General features: G+C 49.3%; 1 pseudogene; it reads right to left on the bottom strand.

Annotated features, from left to right (window-relative positions):
• Positions 1-7,782: 7,782 nt before the first annotated feature.
• LOC121164565 lies at positions 7,783-10,570 on the bottom strand (annotated as a pseudogene).
• Between the last annotated feature and the right edge of the window lie 3,109 nt (positions 10,571-13,679).

A 13,679-nucleotide genomic window follows, 5' to 3' on the forward strand; every position in this document is an offset into this window, starting at 1 on the left:
GGGTTGCAGGTGTATCTTTTTCTTGAGTCCTACCCCCAACTCCCTAGTCCTTTGGAGAAACACATTAGATGGTGAGATCTATTTAATCCTGCATCTCTGCAATTCTGAGCCTGCTTCTGTTCTGCTGGACCGGTCACGGCTGCAGTGCTAAATCGGAAACAGTTTTCTTTCAGAAACTGTGGAGGAATTCTGACTTTCCTTCCCACTTTTGAGTGCTGTTTTTGTAAGTCTAAAGCCAGATTCTTTCCTTCTGGATCTTTTTGGGGGTTCTCTTTCTCTCCTGAAAACCAGCAGGACCAGCATGCTCTGTCCACAGAGGTGTGATCATTTCACGCTGGCCTCACTCTGTGTGTGACTGTCCCTGTTCCCTGGATAGTCCTTTAAGCCTTTCCTTCCGGGCGCGTTTCCTTGCAGTGTTGCTTTGATGGTGATTTCTTCCCTATGTGCTCATGTTTGAGCTCACCTAAGCTGCTGGAAACCTCTCATCTCCTGGTATTTTTGTTTTCACCTTCTTTCATATCTTTGCATTTCTGTTGCATTTCTCAGACATTTCCAGAGTTTTGTGTTTTCTGTCATACTTGTTCTCGGAAGGTTTAGATTTGTGGCGGAACCCCTTCTGGTTGAGGCGGTCCGTTTTCTCTGAGATCTTTTTCATGTCTGTGTTTTCTCATTGACTCTTATCCCGATTCTGGTCACCTGGTTGAGGACGCCCTGGCCCCAGAGCTGGGCTGCCATGCTCGAGCGATTCCCTGGGGAGTGCTCTGACTGGGCCATCTCAGGGCAAGAATCCCTGATACAAGTTTTCCCTTTGGGGGGTGGGTTCCGCAGGAACAACTCTTTCAGTTTTGTCCTTGAACAGTCAAGTCAGGGGCCTGGCCTGGGAGCCTAGTGACTGAAGTCCTCACCTTGTACGCGCTGGGATCCCATATGGGCACCAGTTTGTGTCCCAGGCTGCTCTACTCCCATCCAGCTCTCTGCGTGTGGTCTGGGAAAACAGTAGAGGATGGCCCCAAACCTTGGGACCCTGCACCCACATGGGAGACCTGAAAGAGGCTAGCGATTCCTGGCTTTGGATTGGCTCAGCTCCGGCTGTTGAGGTCAAATGGGGAGTGAACAAGCAGATGGAAGATCTTTCTGTCTCTCCTTCTTTCTGTAGATCTGACTCTCCACTAAAAACAAATAAATCCTCAAAAAAGAAAGAAAAAGAAAAAAGAATAAAGTCAGGATGACCAGCTTTCTGGAATCCAGTCAGAGAAGAGCAGGGTGCTTTGACGGGTCGTGGTCTGTCTTCTTCAGGCATCTATTCACTGCAGACGTTGGCCACCGCCCGAGGGACCCAGCTCCGTCAGTGACAGTGTGGATTCCTGATGTCCACCCGAGGACGCTGGCTCATGGTTAGTGCACGAGCTCCGCAGCTGCTAGGAACTAGAATGCTCAGATGGCATCACGTGGTCCAGCTCTTCCTATGGGCGTGGGGGTGAGGGAGCCAATCCTCTTTGGGTTTTAGATAGCTGAACTAACAAGGGTGTGGATTGTAGATGTCTGGGTAGTTACTGGTCTTGGCTACTGAATTAACGCTGTGTTCAATGGACTAGGATGCTAACATCTGTTGACTGGGGCCTGGTGCATTAGTCTAATAGCTAAAGTCCTCACCTTGCATGTACCGGGATCCCATATGGGCACCGTTTCTAATCCCAGAAACCCTGCTTCTCATCTATCTCCCTGCTTGTGGCCTGGAGGATGGCCCAAAGTCCTGGGAACCTGCATCCACATAGGAAACCTGGAGGAAGTTCCTGGCTCCTGGCTTGGGATCGGCACAGCACCAGCTGTTGTGGTCACTTGGGGAGTGAATAGTTTTTTAAAAGCTTTATTTGTTTTATTGGAAAGGCAGATATACAGAGAGGAGGAAAGACAGAGAGGCAGATCTTCCGTCTGATGATTCACTCCCCAAGCAACCATAGGAGCTAGAGCTGCACCAATCCAAAGCCAGGAGCTTGGTGCCTCTTCCAGGTTTCCAGGTTGTGGATACAGGCTCCCAAGGCTTTGGGCCATCCTCGACTGCTTTCCCAGGCCACAACAGGGAGCTGGATGGGAAGTGGAGCCACCAGGCTTAGAACTAGTGCCTTTATGGGATCCCGGTGCATCCAAGGCAAGGACTTTAGCCACTAGGCCATGCCGCTGGCCCCAACAAATAAATCTTAAAAGTAATTTGTTGGTTGAAGCTTTCCCTTCCTGCAACAAAGTGCCCAACTCCAGTTTATCTGGGGCCGTTCTTGTCTTAAGAGGACATGAAGGTGCTAAGTTTCTCTAGAGTCCAATGCAGACTCCTCTACCCAACCCTGACCCTCGGGTGCTAATGTCCTGCCCTGGCCAGGGGAGGTGGCTTCGTTCCTTCCTGGATGGCAGGTTCTGACAGAGGTACCCTCCTATGTCCTCTAACACAGGACACACTGGCTGAGGATTATAGCCTCACACTAAAGTTGCTCTCTACAGGGTTCCATCCTGCCTCTTCTCTTAGTAACAGCAGAAAACATGTATTGGGCAATTGTTTTTATATAATCATCTTCCCCCTAGGACCTGGTCATCCAAAAGAAATCAAATCCCAAGACTGTGGGTAAGAGTGGCTATGATAGAGTCTTCGTCTTCCACAACAGACTTGTAAGGCAAGATGGGAGGGGCCCCGAGATGGTGTTTGCGGTTGCTGCTTAGTCATAGGGAGGCCAGGGTGAGGCTTGGGTGTGCATGGCCTGGGTCGAGGTGGGGAAAGGGAAATGAATGCCTCCTGGACCACTTCATTCCTAGATGGCTAGGCAGCCAGGGTAATGAGATAGGACCGTTGATCAGACCAGCAGCCTGGACACCAAGGCCAGCCCTGTCCCTCCTCTGCAGTGACTTTGTCTTGCTTAGAAGATACCAGAACATTGTGCTTAGCAATGTGCTTGCAGAAGGCAAGCAGAGACATGAGCACCCCGGGACGGCTGTTCTCTAAGCAGTGCCAACACTCCTGAGCAGGGCAGAGTGCCCTGATGGCAAGTAGGGCCCTACCCGAGGAGCTGAGCAGAGGTCAGGTCTTACTTGTGCTCCCCAGTCACCCACACCCTTTCCCCAGCCCTGTCGTAGAAACCGCTGTGTCTACCTCCATGTTCCAGGTCAGAAAGGCATGACGTGACCTCCACTGTGCATTGCTGGAGCACTTGGCTGCAAGCACGCCTTGCTGAGGTTTGATTTTAGCATGACACTCAGCACTCATATTGAAGTTCAGATAATGCCAACAAGTGATGCCCCCGTATCGGGCTGTGTGCCCCCTTTCCGCAGGAGGACGCTACACCTTAGGAAGGGTCTGCACCTGCCCCAAGGTCACACTGCCAGGGAGTGGAAAAGGTGCACCTCAAACTCAGATTTTCTCATTCCAGGCTCAGTGATTTTCCATCACCAGGTCCCTGAGGCTGTCAGCCTGCAACGTGGGTCCTTTATTCAAACACACATTTCCTTCTCCTGTGTGAAACAGTCCTGACCTAGCCCCTGGCAGGTGCAGGGCAGAGGGAGAGCCATTCTTCTGAAGTGTTTAGCTCTTCCGAGAGGGCCTGAGGTCTGGGGTGTGCCCCATAGGCATGAGAGGAGGGCACGCAAGGCTGTCCCACACCATTCATTGTAGGGCGGATTTTTCAGAAAGTTGGGTATGGGGCAGGTCACCATAATAGGGCCAGACTTCACTTCATCTACTGTGATTAATAAGACTTTAAGGTCATCAGATTGGCCAGTTTGTGTGTGTGTTGGGGAGTGCTGCCATCTCAAGTGGCAGCAGTACCAGGGTATGTGTGCTAGAGGGAGAAAGCTGGCCCTAGTCACTCTGTGAGGCTGGGCACAGGCGTATGCCAAAGGCAATCTAGACAGGGGATTACTGCCCATCTGCCCCTCTCTTCCTCTCTCAAGCATTCAGTGAGCCCGTGAGGGTGACCAGCTAGGGACGTGTGAACCTGTCCTGACATCTGATCTTGTGGGGATATGTGAGAAGCAATGGGGAAGCTGAAGCAAGCTGCTTGAGACACTAATCTGAAAACCACAGGCCAGCAATGTCTGGAGGTATACTGAGGGGATCCCCTAGGATCCACTTCTCGTTACTTCCCCAAAGTTGCCCCAATCTTGCCAGTTCCCCATCCCCAAGTCCCTTTCTAAACAGAGTTATGCAGAGCTGATCATCTTCCTGGAACAAGATGGGCCTTCTAGGTCAGTCGGCTCTGGGAACATGGTGGCCCTGAGGGGGAGCTGTCAGAGCAGAGGTGGTGTGCTCTAGGGCTCGGAGGGGTGGGGGTGTTCAGCTCTGTGCTTGAGCCAACCCCCCAACTTATGCGTGTCTTGGTCTTCAGAAGGCTGTCTAGGTTGTTTTCAAGCAAATAGAGATGCCCCCAGATGAAATCAGCCTCCTCTGCTTGTTTTGCCATGGACGGCACAGTCCAGGGACACCTGTGTGTTGTAGGATGAGGGACCCAGGCAGCAACAGGAAGCAATTGCAAGACACACCTGGTAGCTTGAGCATCTTCTTGTGTCTTGATCTTGAGTGAGTGTGAGACACCAGCTGGTGGCTCTTGGGTGGATGCAGGTTGTTCAAGGTAAGGACGACAAGAAGCATTCCTTCTTCAGGAAAGTGTCTCTTCGTAGCTTGGCAGCTGTCGGACTGGGAGGAGATCTTGATGACTAGCAAGAAGCACCTGTTTCCCAGGAGTTTCCTACCAGAAAGGGAGAAAACCAGGCTTAAGCACAGCGAGCAGGAGATGTTCACCTTGAGGATTCGTTGTCCAAGGTGCTTGGGATCGCTGCTCAGGATGCAGGTTCTGGACTATTCACATCCGTGTATATGAGCTGGTGGATGGGACTTGAGTTTCAAAACACAATTCATTCCTCTTTCGTACAGCCTTATGCAAAGGGCTGAAGGTGATATTACAGAATACTCTTAGTGATCCGTCCTTTGACTCTGACCAGTCCTTGGCGATCATGGATGGAATTTTCCACTTGCAGTGCCATGTCAGTGCTTCAAAAGGTTTGGATTTGGGGAGCATTTTGGATCTCAAATATTTAGCATGAGAATACTCAGACTCATGGCAACTGAGGTCTTCAAGAGAAAGAGATGACTGCTGATTTGGGTGGCGGGGTCTGGAATGCTTCCTAGAGAAGCCAGTGATAGCAGCCTTCAGGAAGCCTACCTCCCCGCCCCCACCCCGCTGGGTCAGTGGGAGCATGGGTTGTGTGAAGCCAATCCATGTGTGTTGGGCTCTTCCATCTCTCCCTGCCCTATATGAGTACCTCTTGGGACAACTACCTTCCATATCGCACTACCTTGGGCTGGGGTCCTGACTCCACTCCCAATTCCATCTTCCTGGTCTTGCACGCCCTGGGAGCAGTATGTGATAGTTTCAATGTCTGAGTGCACACAACCCATGTGGGAGACCAGACAGAAGTCCTGGCTTCCAGCTACAGCTTGGCCCTGCTGAGGAAATGAGCCAGCGGATGGAGAAATATCTCTCTTTGTCTCTCTCCCCCCCACCCCCACCTCCTATCCTATCTACCTTTCAAGCTAAACACCAAACGAGACCAAACCAAAAGTCCGCTTCAGTCCTGCTCTCAGAATTAGTGCCTAAATCCACCTGGCACCAGGACCCGTTTTAGAAGGATGTGCAAGGCTCTCCCACAGTTGAGCTCACAAATCCTCTAGTTCCTCATCCATAAAATGAGGATTTAAAAATATATCTCTCTGCCTCCTTCCTGGCAGAAGAAACCAAGATCAGGGGGCAAGATCAAGGTGCCTGTGAGCCACAGAGTGGGAAATAGGTCATTGTTTTTCACCAGAGGGTCTCACTTGGGTCATCTGTCTGGACTCCCTGCGGAGAGCAATGGAGCCCTCAGCAGAGGGATTGGTGTGGTGGGGGGAGGACTGGGGAAGGAAGCAAGACATGGGACCCGGGATCCTGCCCCCTGTGTCTGTGGATGCTGCCTTGCTAAAGGCCGACAGCTGGCAGCCTATGGGGTTTAAAGTGCACAAGCCCGAGGCTGGTGCTGGTTCTAGCAGCTACCCTCAAACAGGGTTGCACCTGCTGCAGAGCTGACCGAGAACTGTTCAGCATCCAGAGCATTTCAGAGAGGCAAGAAGGCCTCAGGGCAGTGCCTAGGGCTGCCAGCAGCCTGTTCTAGAAAGCCTGGCAGAGGAGCGTGAGGTTTCTCTTCCTAATTTAACTGCATGTTCTGATTGGCATCGGGGGTCTGGTCTCAGAAATAATAAATTGCAAGTCTTGTGTGAGGGACTTGGGCTTATGGGATGTGTCCCATCGTGTCCCAGAGAGAGAGAAATCATGTGTCAAAAATATATTAGAGATGCCTAATGATGAAAGATGTAAATATGAAATGCTGTAGCAGTCATGGTGCCTCATCGGGCCAGATTGTAGACATCGTCATATTTCTGAGGAATCTCCATGCTGTCATCCATACTGGCTATATGAGTCTACATTCACGTAACCCACACATTAAAGTACCCTTTTCTTCAGATTTTCACAAGCATTTGGATTTGGTATTATTATTATTGTTTTTTTTTTTAAAGATTTATTTTTATTATTTTTTTCATTGGAAAGGCGGATATACAGAGAGGAGAGACAGAGAGGAAGATCTTCCGTCCGATGATTCACTCCCCAAGTGAGCGCAACGGGCCGATACTATGCCGGTCCGAAGCCAGGAGCCTCTTCCGGGTCTCCCACGCGGGTGCAGGGTCCCAAAGCTTTGGGCCGTCCTCGACTGCTTTCCCAGGCCACAGGCAGGGAGCTGGAAGGGAAGCGGGGCTGCCGGGATTAGAACCGGCGCCCATATGGGATCCCGGGCGTGCTAGGCGAGGACTTAACCACTTGCGCCACCGCGCCGGGCCCTATTATTGTTATTGTTGTTGTTGGATGATAGTCATTCTAACAGGGGTAAAGTTTTCCTGAACTCTACAGATTCTGAGCATCTTTCCATGTCTCTTCTGGCCATTTGAATTCCATCCCTGCCCATTCATGCCCTTTGCCCATATTGTAACTGGATTTCTCGCTTTATTGTTGAGTTTCTTGAGATCCTTGTGTATGCTGGAGACTAATGCTTCATCAGATGTAGGATTTGTAAATATTTTCTCCAATTCTGTCAGTTGAATGTTTCCTTTGTGGCACAGAAGCAGTTTTTAGCTTGCTTTAATCCTGTTTTTCTATTTTTGCTTTTATTTTCCTGTGATTCTGTGGCAATTGCTTCTGCCATGAAAACAAACAAAATCTTGTCCTTCACAATAAAATGAATGTATCTGGAGGCCACTATGTTTGGTACTTAAGCCAATCCCCCAAAGACACATATCAAATGATTCCCTGATTTGTGATAACTAGGAGTACAAACAGAATGTGCATGAGCAAAATCAGCATTTGAGGTTTTATTATTGAGTATAGCCCTGGTGTCTGCTCCCAAGGAGTAGAGGTTTTCTACTTATTACTCTTTAAAATTTTTTATTTATTGGAAGGTTAAACTTGTGGTTGTAAAGTAAGTTAAAAGCATATCCTTGTAAAAATCAAAAGAGGAATGAGAAAAGAGGGAGCGGGGTGGGAGCTACAGTGGAAGGGATGGTAGAATGGAAAGTGTCACCATGCCCTTAAAACTGTAAATATGAAATACATGGAATGTGTCCCCTTTATGATTTTTTTTTTCTTTAGAAACTGGTGTTCATTTTCTGTCAACGTCACTCCTCTTCTGCTTCAGAAACTGAGGGATCACTTAAGACCACTAGGTGGTTGTTCCTACCTGTTCAGTGGCCTGAGCCGTGGGGGACACAGACCAACTTTCAGTGGTGGGCTGGGCGTTCCAGTCTTCAGTGTGGGAACTGCTGGATGGATCCAGAGGGCACTTGCACACCCTCAGACCAGGCTGCAAGCTCAGGCTGCATGGCCGTGAACTCGGGAGCAGCGGCGGTCCATTCACCCTGGAACTCCTCCTTGGTCAGAGCCTTTTCAGCTGCAGCCGGCTTTCTTTCTCTCTCTCTTTTTTGTTTTCAACTTCTTCAGGGTCGCAGCAGAAGTAGAGAGCAGGCATGACTTCCCTCCGGTGTTCACAATGAGATGGTGCCACGCACGCACAGAACCTCCCAGGCCAGACTCACTGGTGGGCTCCCTTGTTATTTCACGGGATGGCAATATCCACATAGCCAAGAGTCCGAGTTGCACAGAGCAATGGTGGGCAGGCTCATGTATGATGCCTCCACGCGGGGCTGGTGGTCGACCCTGGGATCTCTTGTCACCAGGAGCCGCAGCTCCTGGAAAGCGGCCTGGATATGGTTAGTGAAGATGCCACTTCACTCTGGCATCTTCCAATGACAACAATGAAGGTCAACTCAGCCTTCTGGCCAGTGTTCCGGGAGGACACCACACTGACGTCCACAGGGTTTGTGATGGCCACGATGGCCTGTGCCGCCAGCAGGAGCTTCTCCCAGGTCCTTTTGAGATTGATGCTGTAGACACCATCGCTTTTCCTTTTGTAGATGGACTGCTCCATCTGGAAGTCAGTGGCCTACCCTTTCAGTGGCCTGAACTGTGGGGGCCACAGACCAAGCTTCAGCGGCTGGCTGGGTGTTCCAGTCTTTAGTTCCAGCAGGGGAATGGAACTGCTGGGTGGGTACAGAGGGAGAATCAAGGTTGGTGCCTCGCAGGTGGGTTCCTATGGCCAGGAATTTGAGGACATTCTCCTTTATCTGCAGGACATCAAGGGCTCTCGACACTGTGACAGCTTTCCTGTAAAGTTACACCGGAAATCAAAAACAATGCCATATGGATCCCTAGCTTGGGAGTGCAGAAAAGCCCTTTATATAAATTTTTAAAAATTAAAAATGTTGAATCATTGTTGGGCAAGAAGTACGATTAATTCAATTTTGCTATTTTTTCCTAAAAGGATTAAATTTTTTTTTTATTGGAAAAGCAGATATACAGAGAGAAGGAGATACAAAGAGAAAGAGCTTCTATTTGCTGGTTCACTCCCCAAGTGGGCACAATGGCTGCTGCTGAGCCAATCCAAAGCCAGGAGCCAGGAGCTTCTTCCTCCGGGTCTCCCACATGGGTGTAGGGTGCCAAGGCTTTGGGCTGTCCTCTACTGCTTTCTGAGGCCGGGAGCAGGGAGCTGGATGGGAAGTATAGCAGCACCTATATGGGATCCTGGCACATGCAAGGTGATGATTTAGCTGGTCAGCTATGGTGCTGGACCAATCTTCACTATTCTTAAAGTGTTCAAGATAGTACCTCTAGTTGGTGAAGTCCTCAATAAGTTTTGGAGAAAAGAACATGATTATCAAAGTCTTCTCTTCATCAGCTCTATCATTTTATAAGAAGTCTCTCCTTTTTTTAGAAAAAGGAGAAGCTGTCCACTGGCTCATTCCCCAAGTGGCTGCAATAGTCAGAGATGAGCCGATCTGAAGCCAGGAGCCTCTTCCAGGTCTCCCACATGGGTGCAGGGTCCCAAGGCTTTGGGCAGTTCTCTACTGCTTTCCTAGGTCATAAGCAGGGAGCTGGATGGGAAGTAGAGCAGCTGGGACATGAACCAACACCTGAATGTGTTTTCAGAGTGTGCAAGATGTGAATTTAGCCACTGAGCCATCACATTGGGCCCAGTAATTCTCTTGACCTGGAATTTCTCATAGTGCTGTGCATGCATCCTCAGCAAATGTCAATGTGTCAGAGGTGCAGTACTCCAGCCCTAGCCTATGTGTCTCTTGCTACCATTCAGTTAGGAAAATTGGATCACGTGCTCATTGAGGTGTCCCTCCAGCTCCTCAATGCATTTTCTGGTTTTTCTTTGTAGCAATTACATTTAGATTTTACTGTTTCTCTTTCACCACACACTGACTCAAATCAAGCCTCAAAGATGCAAGGGTATCTTGCAGCAAAGAGTTCCTCTTTTCTGTCTCATGGAGAAGCTGGGGTTGGGGAGTGGGAGGTGCAAGTGGCAGAATTTCCATTATCACCTTTCCTAAAGCACCGATCATAGATGGTAGGGACCCAGCATTCCTTTGTCAAAATGAGAGAGGGCTGGTAGGTTTGCAGCAAGATGCAGCGGAGAGGGCCTGAGGCAAAGCAACAGCCTAGCAGCTAAATCCTCGCTTTGCATGGGCCAGGGTCCCACATGGGTGCCGATTTGTTTCCCAGCTGCTTCACTTCCCATCCAGCTTGCTGCTTGTGGCCTTGGAATGCAGTAGAGGACAGCCCAAAGCCTTGGGACACTGCACCCACATGGGAAACCCAGAGGATGCTCCTGGCTTCGGATCAGCTTAGCTCCAGCCATTGTGGCCATTTGGGGAGTGAACCAGCAGAAGAAAGATTTTTCTCTTCGTATCTCCTCTTTGTAAATCTACCTTTCCAACAAAAATGAATAAATCTTTAGAAAAAAAAAGATGCCATGGAGATTTTTAGTCTCCAGGGTTTGACTTGCAAAACACACCAGACTATGGTGAGAAAGTTACATACCAGTAAGTCCCGCCACTGGACACTGCTTGGTTCCTCCTGTCAGAGAAGGAGATGTCCAGAGACATGCAGGCTTTCCTTTGCTAAAGCTGGAATCTAGAAAAAAGGGAATATTGTCCAACATGAAAGCATCAGCCTTGGAACTGTGTTTGCCATCAGGCAAAGCATAGAAGGGGCTGTGTGTGAGGGAAAGCAGGGTGCAATGTCCTAACGGGGGTGAGGACAGAAGGTTTGGTTAAGGGAGATGGCTGTGAGAGAACAGAAGGCTGGGGTTGGAGCAGTAAGGCTGACCCCAGTGACAGAGAGAGTAGAAAGATTGGAGGGGAGACCTCCTAAAGAACTGTCACCCACAACCAGAATCTGGCAGAGTCCCACGTCTTTCAGGAACTGGTCTACCCCAGTAACACCTGTTTCAATGGCCGGGAGCAAGCCAGAGTACCGCCTTTCGGCATAGGCCTAGGCGGATTTCAGCAGGTTCAGCTGGAGCTCAGCTGGGCAAGCGCTTCTGTCTGCCATGTTGTAGCCCCGTGTGGGTGGACAATTTCCTGCTTTGATCTCGTCCTTGTCTCTTGGGCTTCCGTTCTTTACAAAAGAATACTGAGTTATTTTCTCGGCATGGTTTCCCAGTGACTATATACTGTAATAGCTTAACTTTCCACATCCTCATTCTTAGACTCTATCTTCTTGTTCTTGTTTAAAATCTGTAATTTTGTGTCTTTACAGGTAAATCTGATTATAGAAACTTATTTTAGTTTTACTATATCTTTGTTTACTCCAGGTTCCCGTCTAGAGTGTTTGTCTCGGGCTTACTCGTGTTAGACTCTCCCTTTAAAAGTGTCCGATGGTCGTGGCTGGCTTGGCAAGCTTGTGGAGCGCTGCATGGAAAAGGTCAGTGTTTGAAGCTGCCAAAAGGAGGGCATCTTGGGCATCAGTGCCCAGAGGGTTCGTCTCTCTGCCCAGGAGCGATCAGGTACCTGGGTGCCGCTTTGAGGAAGTGAGTCGGGCATCTCCCGTTCCCCGGGTTTGGACTTCTTCCACACAGCCGCTTTCTGAGTTCTTTGCACTCCATGCTGTTTTTGCAAAACCCAAATCCTCACCCCTCCTGGTTTTCTGCAGCATGAACTGTAGCTCCTTGGCCAGGGCTCTCAATCCTGTCAAGGCTTTCATCCCATCTTTCTGTCTCAAGCCCTACTCACGTCCTGGGCTCTGCTTTCACAGGCACAAACTCCCTCCCACCTTGGTCTTGGGACCCTGCTGCTGACTGGCTGCTCTGTGCTCCGCTCTGTTTAGTTGCTTTCTAGCTTTGTCAGTGTTGGAAATGTCCCGTGAGCGCTGCTGCTTTCTGTTCTCTTTTTTATCTGTGGACTTTGTTTACTTTTTGGTTCCTTTACTTATATTTCTGTTTTGAGATGCAAAATTTAACATTTGTGGGGCTTTTTTTTAAAGATTCATTTATTTTTATTGGAAAGCCAGATCAGATTTACAGAGAGAAGGAGAGACAGAGAGAAAGTTCTATCCGCTGGTTCACTCCCCAGATAGCCACAATGGGTAGAGCTGAGCTGAGGCGAAGCTAGGAGCCAGGAGCCTTCCCTGGGTCTCTCATGCAGGTGCAGGGTCTCAGGGCCTTGTTTCACCTTCTGCTGCCTTCCCAGGCCACAAATAGAGAGCTGGATGGGAAGTGGAGCAGCTGGGAAATGCAGTAGCACCCACATCATATCTGGCACTTGCACAGTGAGGATTTAGCCATTGAGCCACCGTTCTGGGCCCAAAAACTAACATTTGCTTAGTTCACCATAATGTCAGCCCAAATGTTTTTGAGTCTCCTTAGAATGAACCCAGAGTTTTGCACAGAATAGGTACTGTACTACCAAGTGCAGGGTCAGACTACCCAGAGTCCAGGCAGGACACAGACCCAAGCCCCACAAGACCTGAGGCAGTGACACACTCTAACCTCTCCAATCACCATCTCTGTCTCTCCTCCTCTCTGTATATCTTTCCAATGAAAGCAAATAATAAATCTTTTAAAAATAATAAAAGAGGAAGAACTTGTCTGGGCAGCTTTGCTGCGACTTGTTGTCCTCCCTGGGCTGTGCATGGTAGAGCACCCCCCACCCCCCATTCCTGCACTCCTGCACCCAGAACACTGTTCCACTTTGCCAAGTCCCTGATTCTTCTCTTGTGCCTATTCCTGAATTTGGTCTAAGTGTCTGCCCCCTTGAAACTGGTCCCTCCTTCCCCATGTGGTATGAGTGGGAATGGGAATGCTCTACCTTTCCCCAAATCAGACACCCCGAAGCCTTTTAGTTTATCGAAGTGTCTCCTGCCAGCTTATTAGTCACAACAGATGGGCATTTTTGAAATTTCCAAATTTCCTTAAGAAAAAGAAAACTGGGGCCTCTGTGTTGCATGCTAATCCTCCACCTGCAGTGCTGGCAATCCATATGGGTGACAACTTGAGTCCCAGCACTTCCCTTCCAGCTCCCTGCTTGTTGCCTGGGAAAGAGTGGAGGATGGCCGAAGTCATTGGAACTCTGCATCCATGTGGGAGAGACCTAGAAGAGGCTCCTGGTTCCTGGCTTCTGATTGGCTCAACGCTGGCTCTTGTGGCCATTTGAGGAGTTAACCAATAGATTATCTCTCCTTCTCTCCCTGTAAATCTCCTTTTAAATAAAAATAAATAAATATTGTTTTAAAAGAAAACACTTTAGTAACTCTGGCTCTCACCCAGGTGCTGGAGGCTGGTGGTGGTAGAAAGTACACAGAGACCAGGTCAGCATTGAGGTGGAAGGACAGAGTTCCTTGCCCTGCCAAACCGACGATGCCCAGGAATTTTCTGTGTGCTCAGCAGTCCTGACAGTTGGTGAAGCAGTCATTGGAGGCCGGGGCAGGAATAGCATTCTTATGAAAATGGTGTCTGAGAACAAAGACTGAGAAAATGAACCACGCTGGTTTGATGGAAGCTGCGGTGTTCCTTCTGTCAAATATCTTCGCTTGTGCATCATCATCAGAACTTGTGAATCAGGAAGAAGATATCAGCTCTGTGCTCTTGTTGCTTAGCAACCAGCTCTTTCTCATTCCTGGCAGGTGCAAAAGGGTCCAGGTTAAGGGCCCACGGTCTGCATAATACTGAGACTTTCTGGCTCCCTTGTGCAGCGAATGAGGCAATGAATAAAACAC

Source organism: Ochotona curzoniae, unplaced genomic scaffold, assembly GCF_017591425.1.
Source record: "Ochotona curzoniae isolate NIBS_2020 unplaced genomic scaffold, NIBS_Ocur_1.0 contig_832, whole genome shotgun sequence".
In the NCBI taxonomy this organism is placed as follows: Eukaryota; Metazoa; Chordata; class Mammalia; order Lagomorpha; family Ochotonidae; genus Ochotona; species Ochotona curzoniae.